The sequence below is a fragment of the Oreochromis aureus genome, linkage group 20, assembly GCF_013358895.1.
Source record: "Oreochromis aureus strain Israel breed Guangdong linkage group 20, ZZ_aureus, whole genome shotgun sequence".
NCBI lineage: Eukaryota > Metazoa > Chordata > Actinopteri > Cichliformes > Cichlidae > Oreochromis > Oreochromis aureus.
The window spans coordinates 29,364,202-29,380,926 of record NC_052961.1 but is presented as its reverse complement, the minus strand read 5'-3'; the positions used below and the strand labels follow the sequence as shown (position 1 = coordinate 29,380,926).

The 16,725-nt window shown below is 38.1% G+C and overlaps 1 non-coding gene across 1 annotated transcript; it reads left to right on the top strand.

Moving 5' to 3' along the window:
* Window positions 1–16,262: 16,262 nt before the first annotated feature.
* On the top strand, window positions 16,263–16,334 carry trnaq-uug. The gene has a single exon. It is a non-coding gene; the product is annotated as a tRNA-Gln (tRNA).
* Window positions 16,335–16,725: the final 391 nt, after the last annotated feature.

The window sequence follows — 16,725 nt, the reverse complement described above, 5'->3', positions numbered from 1 at the left end:
CATTTCTGTCCCTTTTTTGATGTGATTTCACTGAACTATGAAATCATACACTTTGACTACTGGCAATTTCCTACCGCTAAAATTCCTGTTTTTATGTAGTATCCCACACATCCCACACTGGTTTCCCCACAGCTGGAAACTGGCAGGAGGTTTCAAAAATGAGGATGGTGCCATTTTCCTTACAAGTTCTTCTTCGCCCTACTATTGTTGGACATGTTGTTTGTTTGTTCTTTATGTCATTGGCGCAGATGCTCCCGCTGGTTTGCTTTTCCCTCCACTGAAGGTTAGGCAGTGTCTATTCGTCTCTGCCCCTCGTTTTCCCTTCTATAGTCTCTGGAAATGATCACGACTCTCTACCACCTCTGCCACAGCTGGAAAACGTACGCTTTCACTCATTCTAAGTGCACAAAAGTTAATGAAACAACTGGAAATCTTTGTCATTTCTACACAGAATGTCTAGTGCTGTTTTCTAGCATGAGCTGTAGACTATTCATGAGCAGATCCAGGTAACACACATCACAATACCCTAAAGCACGTACTTAGCTCCAGGGGTTAAACTGAGCACAGAACATGTGACTCCAGGAACATACAAACATGTGGGAGGAATTGTTACTCTGTTTGGCCTTTAGGGTTTAAATTAAATTGCAGTGATCTGATATAACTAAGTCCAAACTGAAAGCAATAATAATAATAATAATAATAATAATAATAATAATAATATGAAATAAATGCATTGAATTACACTTAAACTTCCATGGCTCTTTAACATCACATTGCTGGGATGCTACATGGTGCTACTGATCGAAGTCTAAAAAACAATGTTAGGGAAGATTATAAAAGTGAATCACCTGACAAACAGTTTTAGCTTTTGTAATGTGAAAATATTTTATTGTGTAATGACTTTTGTAGAACAGTAAACAACTTTAAGAAGGATTAAGTTGAACCTTTCACTATTATTCTATATTATTATTATATTATTATTCTATATTCTGATGGGTTTTTTCATTAGACCATAATTAGTCTAATGAGAAAAAAATCCATCTTATTTATAATTGAAGTAATCCCTAGATGAAAACATAGCTTTGTTTTTGACAGTACTGTTTTAGACCTTCGCATGTGTGCAAACAAATGCCTGATGCATATTACAGCAGTACATATGGATGGGCGTCTCAGGATGTGTTTCCACATGTTTGGCGGGATACACGAGGATGTCTGTGTGTGGCCAGGCATACTCCACCGAAGTACAGGCTGTCTTGTGCTGCTGATGTTTTGCTCTCCTTCTAAGACAACAGGTGTAAATCTGGATAAGCCCAAATGCTTTCTCCATTATCCTGCATAATTTCCCTAGAGGGGAAAAAAGAGAGAAAGGAAGATCTGAGGAGGCATGAAAGGCTTGAAAAATCTCTGGCTTTCCCCAGCTGTGCAGCCAAATGAAGAGCCAAGACGTGCATGAGCACACACGCTCGTATGCATATTTACAGTGTGTGTAAGTCCATAAATTTATACTTTGTGCATGAGTGGTGTGTGTTTATCTCATTAAAAAAAAAAGAACATCAGAAGAAAATCATAAACTGGAAACGCTGAAAAGCGTAAAGCCTCAGAGCCAGGGTTATACATAGAAAATTACACACTGGCGTACCAACACCGCCTGACTTGAACTTGGACATGCAAACACTGAAATTCTCCACAAACACGATTCCTACTGAGACAGCCAGTGCACGCAGCATTATTCCTTAACATCCCGGCTTCGTATTTACTCAACTGATGAAGGTCTGCTGCTGCCACTGCTGCTATCTGACCACCAAACTGTTATGTAATTGCAAGGCGGCTCTATTTTAATTTTTTAAACCTCTACTTTTAAAAGGCTTTGAGGTAAAACCAGGAGAAGGATGATTGTTGAAAGTCTCCAGGCAGAGCAATAAGCTCCTTGACAAGCTCAGGTTAAATGTTTCATGTGAGAGGGGAAAAGGGAACTGTGTGTGTGTGTGTGTGTGTGTGTGTGTGTGTGTGTGTGTGTGTGTGTGTGTGTGTGTGTGTGTGTGTGTGTGTTCGGGCATGAGTGACAGGTAGGACATAATAAAGCAGGCTCAGTCAGTCGGTAAGTGACTGTTTGAGGCAGTGTTTCCATTGTCAGGTTTTGATAAACACATTTTAAAGCTGAGAGGAAATAAAGCTCTTGCGTGTAAACATTCGAAGGTCGGTGTGGGACGGAGCCTCCGCTGTAGCGACCCCTGTTTGGTTCAGACTCATTTGGCTTACATTTTAAATGTTCAGCTTAAGAACTTGACTTGAGAGGGAGAAAAGGAACAGGGCTGTTAGGCCCCTAGACACTGCTGCTGTCTCCCTGAGTTATCATGGGTAAATGTTTGACTAAGAGTGTCCCGGCTTGTCATATCTGCTGCATGCTAGTGTGGCCTGTGAGGCCTGTGTGAGGGGAGCAGACAGTAAGCAGTGTAAGCAGGAGTAAGCATGCAAGCTAAGCTAAATGTTTTAAATTATTACTTATGTTCGCAGCAGGGTATGTACACATACACTCCTGTTTCCTGATGTGTACACTTTACACACACTTTTTATTTCGCACTATTTATCACACACTTGTATACTCTGTATTTGCTTATTCATGTTCTTATTTATTGTATTTACCTAACCATAGGGACTGTGTACACAAGGTCAATCTACACATATCACATATCTGCATATTTGGCTACACTTTTACTTAACATGAATGACTAACATCATATAAGTGCTTTTTGTAATTTGATGACCATGCATTTAAATACTGAGTGTACTTATTATGGGGTTTTTTTCATCCACTTTGGTTGAATTCTTGATTGACAGTTAATTCTGTTAAAACAATAAAAACTTCATAAATGTTGGTTTTTGTCCAAATCAACAATATCATATAGGGGGGAAAAAATAAATACAATTTAAACAATTATTGGTTGTATCCATGGTATTGTAATTAAAGCTCCACAAGAGCCTACCATTATTTCAGTCTATCATCCATGTCATTGCATGGAGTATAGCCCATCTAATTCTGAAAGTCTGCTGAGGCCACAGGCATTTAGAGTTTTTCTTGAAAAACAAACAAACAAACTTCTTTTAGCACTAAGAACACAGTTCAGTCCTGGGGAAAAATGAAGAACACCCCATGATTCAATAGCTGTAGAACCACCCTTCACAACAACAACTTGCATTACATAATAGGCTCCAGCTCCACTGAATTGGCTAAACAGAAGAAAAAGGATGGATGGATGAATTGTTGATTCTTTTCTTTTCCAGGTCTAGTCACGGTAGATTTGCTGTCATCCTTGAGATCATTTCCCTGTTACATGATCCAGTTTCAGCCAAGTTTTAGCTGTTGGATAGATGGCCTCCTCACATTTGACTCCTCTGGTATACAAAGGATTTTATGGTTCACTCAAAGACTGCATGGTGCCTGTGGGATAAAATAAGCTCAACTCCTCACCCCTCCACTACCATGCTTGACAGTTGGTTTGTTGCGTTTGGTTTTGATTTTCACTTTGATCTCGTCTGTCCAAAGGACATTGTTACAGAAGTCTTGTGGGTTTTTTTGTAACTTTGCAAAGTGATGATCAATTAATCAAATACACTTGATTAGCAATACCTGATTTACTATTTTTACAGAAGAAGTAAGGGTGAAAAGGATAGTATTTCACAGGACTGTGAAAACTCTCTTTTTGACATGGTTGTAAGTTCTCATTTGCTTTTCATAGTAGAATATAAAGCCACAACTGTTAGACTGTTTGACTCAATGGTCAAAGAATAGCTGATATTGTCTAAACAAAGCGTTAAACTGCTCACATTCTATTATTTGCACAGAATAACATGTCTAATTCTTTCACAGCATTTGCAAATGCTTTTACAGAAATGTGTAAAATGTGAATGACTGTCAAAATCTAACTTTCAAACCTGCCGAGCCCAACGGTGTATGAATATTCTAAAACATCCTTACATGTTTCTTTTTCATAAAACCCTTTTTTCCCACAGCTTATAGACCCTAAAACCTACAAAATACTGTTTTGAAAGAATGACAGGGACTACATACATCTTCTGATTTCCTAAATGTCTTATATGACCTGTTTTACCTGGCGCTGATTCCCTAATGTAGAAGACTATAATTTAAGGATTAGTGTATAATCTATCACAGTGAATAAATCCAACTGTTCATTTTATTCCATCCATGAGTTTCCTGCATTATCCAATTTAGGGAGGCCCTGGAGCCGGGTGCATAGGGTGAAAGGAAGGATAAACCCTGCACAAATTGCTAGCATATTGTAAGGCAGTTAATAATATTAAAGGGGAAATAATAAAACAAGATTTTTCCTTTAGTGAACAGCACTTATAGTGACACAGTCATAGTAATGATTTACTCTGTATTACAGAGGGGGGAAAAATTACACTATCATGTCATCCAAAACAAAAGAAATAAATCTTGTTCCACAGCAATATTTGTTTTTATTGCTTATGTCTCAAAAAGAAGAAGAAGAAGAAGAAAAACATGTATTCTTTTAAAAATTTTCTTTTGGATTTTGTGTAATTAATTTCGTCCTGGACAGAAAAGCAAAGCTTAAAAAGACTAATAATGTCTCTACCTTTAATCTAAGCAATCATTCTATAACACTCTAAAAACACACACATTTACATATACACTGGAACACACATTATGCCATTAATGACTTTGTAAACAGAATACAACGTCTAAACCATGTCAACATCGACTACTGCATGCTACTGCAACTGCAATAATTTACAACAGTCACAAAACAGTGCAGGGAATCCCTGAACATCCTGTCATTCTTCTACCTTTGGCTACAAATTCTCATAAACTTCACACTTAATGCTGTCCTTCTGTAATGTATTACCTAAAAACAGGACAAATAAACAATTTGTTATCTTAAATGCTGTTGTCTCACTTCCCCATCTTCATTCGACCAGGATCCTCCACGATTGCAAATTGTTGCATGTTTTACAGTCTTCAATTTCATGACTTACGCCTGTAGAATACTTTGACCACAAAATAGAAATACTACAAATAAATGCTCTTGGACTCTTTTGTCACGTTCTGCGATCATTTTGAGATTTGAGCCAAAGCAACTGGGAAAAACTCTAAGCTTACATGAGTTACGAATGAATAATGTGTGAGCATGACTGAGCTACTCAGATAAACATTTTACACGGGACACGAAGGGGTGATGACATGTGGTGGTGTGGCGAGGGGAAGACGACAAATTATACAAAGATGCAGACGGTGAAGAAGATGGTTGCAGGATGCACATCACATTACAAGAGCAGTAGGTGTGAAGTTGATGACAGTCTGCGGCCAGAGTGAAAGCAATATTTTGTGACTTAAGTATACCTCTGCATATAGAAGGCTTATGCTTTATTTCATTTTGATAGTGTATGTATTTTTATGTGGTGTAGCGCAGCATAATTTTCAGCTTGGTTGTTTTTTTAATGTTTTTTTTTATGATTACTATACTATACACAAAAACGTTGTTGCGCTTTAAAAAGTAGATGTCCTCATGAAATCAGTGTCTCAACAGTATTCGCTTGTGTTTAGAAAAATGTCTTTAATTTCAAACTGAAAGGAAATTCTTCTCCAGACTTCTGAGAAGCCTGAATAACTAGCTTTTTGATTGCACTTCATCTTCAAGGTCTCTTGCAATACAAGTTAGTTTTATTTATCCATGTGTATTTAAGCTGGCAGCCAGAATAATTAAAAAGGGTAAAATGGGATTAAAGACGTTAGTATTTTGTCACTAATTCAATTTTCATTGCACATTACATTACATTAGAAAGCTCAAAAGAAACTTAGTTGGACTCGAGTGGAAAGTTAAGGTCTCATAATAGCTAACGTGCAATTCAGAGGTTTTTCCCTTTCAGCAAGAAACACTGACTTCTTGTCATTTATGAGCTTAAAAAAAGAAACATCTTTCATCTTGTTTGACATTCTAACATTATTCATGGCTTACAAATCAAGAGCATAAAGTCCAGTGTGTGACTGCAGAAGTCTTTAAAGTTCTAAAATAAGACCATTAACACTATATTTCTGTTTGCAAACCACCTGCAAAAAACCTGGAATGAATTTCAGCCCAGGACCGTCTAAGCCAATCAGACAAGAAGGATCCCAGGAGGACGCCAGCAGCTTTCTTTGTGAAAGCATGATTTAAATTACCACAAGTGGAACTAACTAAATATAAATTCTTCTAAACTTTAGGAAAGAGTGTGACTAAATATTCATATCTCAAGATCCACTAAACTACTGTTCCAGTGAACAATCAATCTTTGGGGAAGACGTTTCTTCAAACAAAGCAGTCTAGTAGTTCTGCATAATGGAGTCATGGCTTAAATCTTATTTTACAATTGAAAGGTAAAACTGTAGTCATCTATGTGGGAAATCAATGATACAACACTCTAAGGGCCACAAATTAGTTTGATATTTTGGGATATTCTGGTTTACTGAATGTGCGAATCACTCAAATTTCTCTATGATGCATTTGAAGCTACAGTAAGCTAGCAGACAGTTTTTAGCTTAGCTTGGAAAGTTAATTTGTTCTCGGCATGCAGAACTGGCCAGTCTGTCTCCGTCCAAAGGTTAAAAAAAAAACTGCTCCTAGCACATCAGAAGCTCAATTATCAACAAGGAATATGTCACTTACCTAATCCAAACAGCAAGCTTAAAAACACGTGTTTGGTCGTTCTGTATTTAGCATAGTGATGATTGGATAGGCTCATTGCCAGCGTGATTGGAGGTGGAGGGTTAAAAATGGAAGGTTAAATATATACTGGCCATACCAATGTTCACTGTACAAAAGAATTAAATTAAATTAAAAAAAGACAGTTTTGTAAAGACTGGTTTTAAAGTTTTTGGGTTACACTCCCAGTCTTGTACATGCTAGCTTACTGTCACAGCCAAAACATTTAAAGGTACAGTGTGTAATATCTCAACACTAGACGTCAATAGATTACAGAATGCAGTCAACTTAATTTTTTTTCCTCACCTCCCGAAACACCTCTGGCTGCTGTTTATCCGTAGCAAGTGTAAGATGACAGTCAACTGTTACAAAACTCAGTTCACAACTACGCATTTGATTTACAAGTACAAAATATTTATGACCACAATTTGAGCCCATACGCTACGTCCGGATAAACAGAATCAACCATTTGGGATTTACTTACCTGGATGATTGAGCACGCATCAAGACTTCCTTTGAAGTGGATCTAACATTTTTGGACTTAAATAAACTCTCATATACAATTTGTAATCAGACTGTTTATCGGATAGAAAGTGTGGTTTTTAGATAACTCAAACCTAACATTAGCTAGAATATTAGCTTACAACCAGTTGTTATTGTTTAGCTGGCTTGTTGTCAGGTGCCCAGAGATGGTAGGGTCGCATCTCTAATCTGCTGACAATAAGTTGTTGTTTTTTAAAGTAATTTTATGCATATTTTCATGTAACAGAGCCCAGACTTTAGTTCAGGAGATGAAGCTTGAGGTGAGGATTACATTTGATCCAGATTCAGGTCACATTGTGTCTTTCCTTTGCCTTTTTGCTTCTTTGATGAAGGGGACCCCTTCATTAATAAAATTAGGCACTATGCTGGGGAACATCTCATGCCATCCTCGCCACACCTGTAAATGGCTGAGAACAAAAAGGGGAATAATTCTTCATAGACCTGGGACTCTGTACACAGTGTGCTGTTGCCAAGTTCAGTTTAATCTCCACACCTCAATTATAAAAAATTACTATGTCTGACTTTGGTTACTGGGGAAACTGCATGCTGGCTAATGGAACATGGGGCATCATTAAAAAAGAGAGTTCCTTTCCTGCTAACTCAAGAAGTTTTCAGTGAAAAATGTGTGTGGCTTAATTCACAAGTTGTAAGAATGGTCAGATTGATGATGGTGTGACTACAGTAAAGGGCAGCATTGACTGGCTTATCTTTTTCTGAAAACCAAAGGTCATGGAGGCTGTCTGAGCTAACACTGGCAATACCTGTCACTAATCTCAGGTGCTCCGTGCAGTCGTTATGCAACATGACACCACATCTGTCTCCCAAGTGACAAAAACCCTGCAGCCATCATTTATTTTTCATAGTCTTACGAAAGTGTCATTTCCTGTTTGGCTGAAGATAACTTAATTTTACTGACAGATGTCATTGTCTATTTCATTGTAGAATGTAGAACTACCAAGGGAAGGGAATCGAGCACCAGTTCTTGTAGACAGGATCATATGTGTCTCCTCATTAGGAAAGGGATTTGTGTCGGTGTGGAACTGCAGCTTATAGCTTTATATTGTTAAATGGTAACTATGAAGCAATGTGTTTCAGGTCATTATACAGAAAAATGTGATTAGTGTATTACTTTTAAGAAAAATGTTCTGTGTAATATGTGTAATACATTGGGGTTTTTTTGAGTAATGACCCCAACAGTGATCACAATAAAGAGGGGAAATTCCTCCAACATGCACAAACAATTCAGTTAATGTGCACAAATGTAAGCTGTGCTGATACACTGCTTAGACACGGTGGTGAATATCAACACGGAGTCAGTGGGAACCTAATGAGAATCAATAAGGAGTCAAATCAATAAGTGATATCAACAATGGAATCGGAATTACTAAATTCTTATCAATTCCCATGCCTTGAACTACCGCAGTGGAGCAGCAATTTTAACACTATCCTGGCCACTTATGGTATATACTGTGTGTTATATTGCAGGGGGCAGTATTACAGATCTTGTGAAGCAGTGTAGTATACCAGGTTCAAAAACAAGCAAAGGATAAGATTCACTGGAAAATTAGCTCATTTGGCAAAAATATATTTTTGCTTGTTTGGATCCAAATGGCATTTTTTGTGTGATAATAACTAATATTCAACTGCTGATTTGCATTTGTCAGAATAATACTCTGATGTGTCTTCTCGCCTTAGATGCCTTCCCTTATGACTCCATTTCATTTGTAAGGCAGCCTCACTATTTTACACACACACACACACACACACACACTGAATCCTTGCTTACAGTGTGAGCCTGTCTGTGGGAGTTCTCCTCAGTACAGTATGCAGTCTGTGGGTTTTATCAGAGGCGTCCCACCTGGAGGGAGTCTGGAGGCAAAAACACAGCTTCAGACAGATTTAGAGCTCTTTCTGCTCCACAGGAATGAACGAGCGGTGTTTGTCTTGCACCGTGTTTGAATAGTTCTCTTTTTGGGAGCGAGCCTCCCATTGGAAAGTGGCTCCTGGGGTGTGAGGATGCATAATGATGCCGTTGGATAAAAGTCTTGCATCTGTAAAATGGTGACAGAACACACAGAAGCAACAAAAAGATTAAAATTAAAGGAAAGCAAAGTATTTCTGTACATTTTTTATCATTATTATTCAGTGAAAAGTTAGCCTTGAGTAATCTTCCACATGCCAAAGAGTTTTTTTTCATCCTGTGAGTAACAATGTGTTCTGCAGAATTCCAGCCTTCAATGAGTAAGAGAAATGACAAAAGCCTCAATGAAAAAAACATTTTTTAAAAAGAAAGTTGGAGTCAAGCATGTTCCCAGTTTGTTAGCTATTAATCTCCCCATGCGAGGCTTTCCCCATAACTTTTTAGCACCTTGTTTAATGTTGGGTAAAGAGGACACTTGAGAAAAGATGGGACGCATAAATGTTCCAGTTTAAGAATTAAAATCAGAGCAGTCTGAATTGCAACTCTGGGCATATCCAGTCATATATTTTCTGTTAATGGATGAAGAAGACATGTGTTCGGCAGCTGTCACTACTGAGAACTATGTATCTTCTTAAAATATAGTTAAGGGCCAAAAATAGGTCACATGCCTGTTTCTGAGGCTGATATGTGCCTCAGATTTAATTTAGTCAGGCTGACTAAGATTAAAACCCAAATTAAGCTTGGCACAAAAGCCTCACCTAATGTGGTTATGCTTTTCTTTTCTTTAACACGTTTAAAATGCATGATGATATGCTTTTTTAATGACTTGTCAAAAGTACATGTGGATCAGAACACATGTCTGTTTATAGTGGTATGCCACCTGATAATGATTCTCTCTCTCTCTCACTGCTATATGTATATATATCAGTGGAGGGAATGTGATGTGATAAATGATAGTTATAAATCCACAGTTCTCTGTGACCACTCTGAATGCAGTGGAGCTCAGATTAATATTGCCCCTCTTCATGGTGACTGTCTCCAGTGTATTATTGAAGTATCTAACCAAAATACAATCCTAGTATATATATATTGCAACAGTATTCAACAGTAGCAAAAGTATTTAGTATTTTTTCTTTTGCTTGAATTTGTGAACGTAATATAATTCTATATATTTGAGCAAGGTGGAAAAGTTTTGAAAGCTGCCATGTAACTAATAATTTGCCACCATCTACATTTGTGCCTTTGTAGTGCAGCTATTGTGTCCTTTAGCTCAGGTCCCCCAGGAACAACAGCACACTGCCAGGCAATTTTAGCCCCCTGATCACGCTCTAAATTTCACATCACGTGACCATCACAGAGCTCGACATGTATTGTTCTCACCGATGGTTACAAAAGAAATGCAATTGGAGCCATTAGGCACACAACAGCGTCGCTGAGATAAAAGGTTTGTGAAGCTTTAAAAAAATGTTCAACCTATGCAGGCAGGGATCAACTTAGAGGCAACTCAGAAGATTATGCCATGTGCTAACATAACATTCATGGCACACATATTAGCATTAGCACTGATAAGGATCTGATGTACAGTCATAGCTACTGACATCAAACTTTATATATAGCCTGAGTTTTTGTGAGTTATTTTTCTAGATTAAAAAACAAACAAACAAAATTTTAGAAAAGATCAAACTTTACTTATCCCAAAGGACAATTTTTGTACTGCTCAGAAAAATCACACTGAAAAATAATAACAATAGAAGAATATGTATGGAGCAATAACATAATAAAATAACATCAACACCTAAAAGTGTGACACTAAATATAAAGTATTCATTGTAGACTTTAAGAGAATCTTAAATTAGGATTAATGTAGGATTATTTATGTTCACTTTATACTTGTACGTGTTTGTTATGTATAATAATGACAACACAAAAAGTCAATACATGAAACAGCTGCAACAGAAGAAAGACAGAGAACTAGGACAGCAGAAATGAAGCACGTCCGAGGCAAACTGCACAAAGTCGTGAAAACAAGGTTAAAGGGATGTCCTGGCTGCTGTGTTTACAATATTGTTATTATTAGAATATAAGATAAAGCCTCAGAGTGATCCAGTAATTGAAAGTAAAGATGATACAACAATAAACCACTGTGAAATCTGAGTAAATAAAACAGAAAGAAGGCGAGTATTACTGGAAAGGCTACAATTTGCGCTGCTTCTGGTTTCAATTTCAGCTCATTATCCTGAAATGAGAACATTCTCAGAGCTTTATTTTGAGATAGCGCTCACAGTTTTCTAGTGATTATAAATTTGCCAATCTTGCACATGCTTTATTGGTTGCATATTTAAGCAAGGATTAGTACAATTTCATTTTCATTTTGCTTTAAGTGGCCCTTTAGAATGTGGATTTCACTAAAGTGCTTACTGTGACTGAAGTTTAGTCACAGCTAAAAATAAAAAGCCCACAAAATTTCTACTCATGGTACCAAGGAAGGTTTGATCTTTGGATGACATGTTCGGTTTTTATTATGTGTCACTGCAGTATGAACCAGAATGGCATTGGCTTTTATTTATTTATTTACTTTTCCTTTCTGTTGCTGCTGTCTCCTCTGTGGCAATCAGGCAGGGTGACTCTCACCAGGGCCAGGCAGGCATGGAAGCACGGACAGGACGTGACTAGATCACATGTGACAATACTGCACTGAAGGAGGCCTGCACGTCTACCACTGCTGACAGAGCGACATTATGGAGACATAGAAGGGGGTGGCAGTCGCTGCCCATGCGGAAGTGAACACAAAGGAAGAGGCTGTAATTGGTTCATATACAATTTCCATCACCAAGAAAGCAGGAAGAAAAACTAAAGTGATCTGTAACCGTGAGTCTGTGTGGAAAAAAAAGAAAATCAATTTGTCAAGAGACCACATCTCAACCGCAGAGAGCGAGAGACGTGTTAGAATGAGATCAGGAGAGATTATAAGAGCAAGCTGAGAAGGGGGGCGTGGGTCCAAAGGTGCTTATCTGAAGCTGTGTGAGTTACATAAACACTGACCCCTGCCTGCCTGCCTGCCTGCCTGCTTTGCTGCTGGATGGAAATCGGGTTGCAGCATCCAGTCAGAGCATTTAAGGTCACAATCACGGCCAGGACACTATGTACAGCCAAGAGGTGACACAGCAGGCTGAGACACCAATAATATCTACAGTACACCAGGGTACACGGAAGGGCTAGGAAATATGTTTTTGGCTTGTTGCCTCATAGCGGTGTTCACAAGTGCTCTGCACTCTTTGCCTTTTGAAAACTAACCAAGATGAACAGATTTGCTGGAGATTAGGGGGGAAAGGGCTTAATTTCATAATTGTTAAAAGTTGTTTAGATTCATCCTGTTAGGGATACAATTTAATCTGTGAAGGGGCTCAATCACCATCCCATCTCAAGATGCTGTACACTTAGCGTGGTTGAAGGTAGTGTTGTGTTGCTGCAAATTTTGGCACCAATCCGATGCCAGATACAGGGCCAGTATTATCAGTACCAATACTTTTGATCTATAATGGCAGTTCATGTGAGGGAGAGTAGTGTGTCGGGATTCATGAGATGAATGGTCGTTAATTTCCAACACATTTTAATGACCACTAAATCACTGTTATTTTTTAATGTACATAATAATTAGCTAATACAAAAAACCACATCTTTCAGCTTTTTGTGGGGTTTGGAGATCTGGATTGTACAGTAAATATGCCTATCGCTACACAAAAAGGTTCACACATTTTTCACAGTGCATGTTTGAGGTATAGTTTTTTTTATATCCAAAAAAGTGTCGTTCATGTGTGACCAATTGGACACTGCCTGCATTTGCTCTTTCCTGCAGTACCTGCAGTACCCACATTACTGGAGCCGTACACCTTACATTTTACGAGCTTGGCTAACATCACAGAATGGCACATTAAATATGTGATGGCTTGCAAGGGCGAAATTTGGACACGCTTCAGTTAAAAAGCCAAAGAGGGAGCGAGTGTATTCATACCAAGAGAGGCTGCACGGTCATCAAAGAGCTAGATCACAAATCTCAAGAGACGCTGCAAAGCACACCTGCGTACAGTAATGGGGGTTAGCTGAGGTGCCTGCCTGTAAATTTGAAGTTCAGAAGAAACAGTGTGCTTTACTGTCTTTTTCCTCTCCTGAATTTACTGCAAATGCTGGATCTTGCTTCATCATCTCTCGCCAGACCTTTCATTGACACTTTTTCCTGTGAAAAACTGAAATCCATTGTGATGTTGCCACAAAAGATAAGCCTTAATAAGACCTAGCCTTCCCTTTAAATCAATAACAAATATTCTCAAGAATAATCAACCTTTTGTAAATCACACCCCACTAAAATCAGACCAGACAAACCCCAGCTAGACGCTGCTATCTGCAGTTATGGCCTGTAGAGCTACATGAAAGCTAAAGACGCTGTTTGCAGGATTTGAAATATGCATTGCAGCGTTGCAATGTACTTGAACTCCTTTTTCTGTCCATAGTGTGTTTGCAAAGAGAGACTTAGGCGATCGGAGCAAATACTTTATGCTGTCAGTTTTGACTGGTCAAAAACTGAGCAGTGACATTGCTCAGTTAGCTTAGACACTGAAATAAAGCTTTGACATTTATTGTAACATGGGTATAATTCAACTACAATTTAGTAGCTAAAAATAATGTTTTTCTCAGAATGCCTTTCGTGCTCATCCTAAAAAATGATTCACTTAATGCTTTTAAAACCTGTTACCTTCGCTCATTCCTTTTCCCACTGTAATAGTGAAGGGCAGCAGCAGTTAGCCCGGAGCCATCATTTTATGGCTAAAAAGGAGTTAAAAATGACAGGCAGCTCTTTTCTTTTCTTTCTTTTTTTTTTTGGAAGCACTTGCTGGCTTTGTCTGTCAGACATGTTCTTATAATGATAATGCCTTAAGCTCAGCCTCCAATTTCTTAAATAATAAAGGTTAAACATTTTAGTGCACTGCACGTGTCATACATGAAAGAGGTTTTCTTTTTCTTTTTTTTAAGCTTCAGAAGATTAGATGGTTGATTTGTAACTGCTTTGTGTTGATAGAGCTGCTTTTTTAAAGCTGTTGACTCATGAAACAGTATTAAGTCAATAGATGTGAAAACTGGGTGAAAAATAAGTCCACTGATAGTTTATGTGCTAACTTGGTTGCATTGATCCTACCCCAGTTCACATATGATTAAAATAAACTTTACTGAAAGCACGTATAAGCACTGATGCATAGTATAGCTTAAAAAAGGACTTAAAAATGCTAAATCTATGCACATTGTAAAAGCGTATTACAGAAAAATGAAACAGTGTATAGTGTGTAGAACAGACTGAAGGGCCACGCATACCATCTTGTCTTGCCTGGACAAGAACTGAGGCTATCACTAAAACAGGATTTAGCCTAAATCTGACAGGCTGGGATTAAAGGAAAAGAACAGAGGCTCATCTACTCCTGTGCCCGCTCACATGTGATGTGCATATGGGATTTATTCATGCTTGCACTCAGCAGTTTTTCACCTTGAATGCTTCAAATGATCTTTGATCATGACACTTTCAAAATGTCAATAAATGTGTGTGTATATTTAAGTTGGATATAGATAAATGTAGCACATCGATATTGACCCTGCATTTGATAATTGGGTGAAATGATAACTATTAGGGCTGTTCTTGTGAAGAAAGATTGAAATCATACCTTATTTCCTTCTGTGTGGCTGACCTACTACCTGCATATAGGGGTTACCACAGTATAGGACGATCTGCAACAAACACTCCACTGAATTGATTTCAGTCACATTCCTGCATCCAAAGTTCAACACCACATTGATCTCCCTCTGATCCTTCTTAGGTCGAATGTGAGTGTAACCAAGTGGCCTGTTTGCTTAAACATACGTGCATTAAAACCAGTCTTTAATGGGGCCAAAGGTCAAGCGGGAGGCATCCGCTCACATGCTAGAGATTGTAATGAGTATGGCTGCTTTAAGCTGTTAGTATAGATAAGCTGTGGGGAATCAGGTGAATGTATCACCAGAGCACCCCTCTATTACACTATGGGTGGATGGAGCAGTATTGGATGGACTTGCAGAGCTTATACACAGAAGCTCATCCACAGCATTCTGTAATTATCTAGGTCTGCACAACTGGGGCAAAACCAATCGTGCTTATTCGGCTGTAGTGCATAAGCTCAGTGACCGTGGAAAAGTGGAAATTTATTTTTAGGTTTGATTAAAATATAATCAATCTCATTTAGGGGAAAAATGTCATTACAATAGTTTAATCATGTGTAGGGACAGAACTTGTAGCCTGCCTCATTACCTGCATTTTCAACAAAGTATCCGGGGGTGGTGATTTAATATGGGTGGAATTCCTTCCTGTACAGCCCAATAAAGAACACATTTTAGTGAAATTATGTGATAAAAATGCAAACCATACAAAAACATAGAGAAGTAGACGACGGTGTGGAGTATGGTTAAAAACACATTCTCTGCTGCCTCCACGTGGCGTATTGTGTTACTACAACTCAGCAATAAACAACAACAACCAACTAAAGATAATAACATAACATTAACAGACGTACATATACTTTATTCTCACTGCTGCTTTCTGATTTATTATTCAGTTCATTTCTAGTATCCGAACTAATTTACGTGTACGTAAGAATGAACCTGGAAGCAACGATTAAGATTAGCGGCGTTTCTTATGAGAACTCACGGTAGTGAAATATCTCGTTGTGTTGTCATGATACTAGCTAGTTATACTACCGAGTACACGCAAACTACTACTCATATAAAAGCGCATAGAATCAACGCTGCCTTTTCAGTCTTTGGCATGTTTGAGTTAGCTAAAGGAGCTCGCTTAAAACCTACAACGCCTCTTTGCAGCTAACGTCACTCATATCCCGTCAGCTATCTTTAAATAGGCTATAAAGATAAATTACAGTTTACTGTCATCGTTTCAGCTGTGTCGTTGTAATGTAGCTGAACCTAAACACACAAACACGTCTAAGAGTTTAAGCAGTCTCTTCACTTCCTTCAAAAGTCGACGACCCAATTTGGCGATACCATCCGGTCCCATGGTGTAATGGTTAGCACTCTGGACTTTGAATCCAGCGATCCGAGTTCAAATCTCGGTGGGACCTCGTCCTTTTCTACTACAATGCAATAAAATGCGGTTTTCTTTTAAGTAAACCGACATGTACTTAGAAAACAGCGAAAAACCTTAAAGCAGATATTTATTCTTTGGCTTCGCTTAACTCTTTGCTATTGCCCATGTTTAAGATATTTTACAAAATAATGGATTATACACGTAAACACTTGGGGAAGATTGCCCTGTCATATCCACCAAGTAATTTGTTATTTGATTATTTAATGGTCAATGGAATGGAATTCTAAATGAATAATTCTAATTGTCAATTCATTAACAAATGCCTACAACGAAAAACGAATTGCTAGGTCATCCTAGCAAACTGCTTATTTCCCAACATATAATCTCAATTACCTGTTAAATTTAATAGTACTTATTTTAATTAC